Below are 2,483 nucleotides of genomic sequence, written 5' to 3' on the forward strand. Positions count from 1 at the left end.
GGGACTCGCACACTCTCTTTCAAGGATTTCAGGGGATGCGGTGCACCTGACTTCTACGAGGTGAAAGACCCCATTGTGGTGAGACGTTGGATCGCGGGAATCAAGTCTGCACATATGACGATCTTCTGGCCTGAGGGGTAGAAGGTCAGATTTGTTTCTGGTTGTCTGAGGGAGTGAGCGAGAGACTGGTAGGAGGCGGTTAGTGATACATTGGGAGCCCCATGTCATGGGATGACTGAATCATCATGTGCCACTTAGTGTTTCTTTTACTAAGTCAGGCTTACTACGATGTCTCAATGATGTACTACCGACTTGGAAAGCAAGAGACAAGAATTGAGAAGTACTACAAACGAAAGAGAACTTTTCTTATACGAATTCAAGAGAATACAAGGCAACTTCTGATAATCTTGGAGCAAATGGCTACACCCCTATTTATATGGTGATTCCACCTCCTCATCGGAATATTCCAGATACTACTACTTATATCTTTATACAAGATTTATCTAGAATAATATATTTAATGTTTACCTTGTTATATAAGGATCAAGATAAGCCTTCATGTCCTAGAGAATTCTAGGACGTTATAGGCTATTCCAGGACAAACTAACATACTCCACCAGCTTCTCGAGTACTCCGGAAAATTCTAGATACCGTCTCTGACACCCTCCACCACTAAAATCCTTGACGTCATCGTCAAGTCTTAGTTCGGTAAGCATCGATCTTGTCACGGAATTGCCATAAATCTTGTTCTCGCTCCCAACTAGATTCTCTCTCGGGGAATCCTTTCCATCATATGTAATACTCTGTCCAGTTAAGCAATCCTCTTTTTCGAACTACTCTGTCGGCTAAGATTTCATCCACCTCTTTATCATATGAGACGACATTGGCGACTGGAGCGTGGTGTGATTCACTTCTAGATGGGTCTTCCTTGTCTCAATGGTATTGTTTGAGGAGAATTACGTGGAATACGGGGTGGATCTTCAAGTTTGATGGTAGCTCGAGTTTGTATGACTGTGTCCTGATCTTTTCAACAATCTTGTAAGGCCCCTCGTATCTTCGATTCAAGCCTGTATGTACTTGTCGGGTAGATTTGAACATGCTTTGGGGAAGGTTTACCATTACTTCGTCCCCCACGATGAACTATCTTGGCTGCCTTTTTTATCTGCCCATTTCTTCATTCGTTTGGTTGCCTTATTCAAGTAGGACTTTTCTATGTCGAGCTCTTCATTCCACCCTTTTGCAAACTTATATGCGGGAGGGCTTGATCCTTTGTAGCTTTTAGTTAGTTCGTTTAGTGTTAACGGTTGTTGACCCGTAGCGAGTTCAAAGGGACTCGTTCCTGTAGCCTCGCTTAGTTATAACTTGTAAGAAAATTGAGCCACATCTATTAACTTGGCCCAATCTTGTTGGTTCGCACTCATAAAGTGCCTTAGGTAAATCTCGAGCAAGTGATTCACCCTCTCAGTCTGACCATCAGTTTGAGGGTGAAAACTAGTCGAGAAGTGGAGTTCAGAACCCATGAGTTTAAAGAACTCTCTCCAAAACTTTCCCATAAAGTGAGGATCTCTGTCACTTATAATGCTCTGTGGGAGTCCCCAATACTTCATGACGTTCTTGAAGAATAGTCAACTGGCTTCTTGGGACGTGCAATCTCGTGGGGCAGGAATAAATGTCCCATATTTAGAAAACCGTTCTACAACCACCATGATGAAGTCGTATCCTTCAGACATAGGTAATGCCGAGATGAAGTCCATCGATATAATCTCCCAAGGTCGATCGGCAATCGGTAGTGGCTCTAGTAGACCTGCCGGCTTTGCTTGTTCCACCTTGTCTTGTTGGCATATAAGACAAGTCTTCGCGTATGTATCCACATCGCTTCGCATACTTGGCCAGTAATATGATTGTTCTATAAGTGCCCTTATACGATGGGAGCCCGGATGTCCAGCCCACTTAGAGTTTTGAAATTCCTTCAGGACTTCACGAGTTAAGTTGTCCCATTTTGGAACATACATTCGGTTGCCAACTGTCAGTAGGAATCCTTCTTCGACCCAAAGTTTTCTTGTCTTGCCTTCTCTAACCGTATCCATCATGTTCTTGGCTAATGGGTCGTGGCTCAACCCTTCTTTTATTCGATCGTCAATGTTACACGTTGCCAAGGTAAGAGCTTCTAATTCTGCCTTGCGACTTAAAGTGTCGACAACAACATTGGCTTTCCCGGGTTTGTACTCCATGATATAATCGAACTCAGCTAGAAAATCTTGCCAACGTTCTTGTTTGGGACCGAGTTTCTTCTGATTTTGGAAGTAACTAGTGGCCACATTATCAGTTTGAATTAAGAACCATCTTCCAAGTAAATAATGCCTCCATACTCGAAGACAATGGATGATTGCTTTCATTTCCTTATCATGTACAGGATACCTTTGTTCTGTCTCATTTAATTTCCGAATTTCGTAGGCCAACGAATGTTCTTCTTGAATCAAGAG

Source organism: Lactuca serriola, chromosome 9 (genome assembly GCF_051521515.1).
Source record: "Lactuca serriola cultivar US96UC23 chromosome 9, Lser_US96UC23_V15, whole genome shotgun sequence".
NCBI lineage: Eukaryota > Viridiplantae > Streptophyta > Magnoliopsida > Asterales > Asteraceae > Lactuca > Lactuca serriola.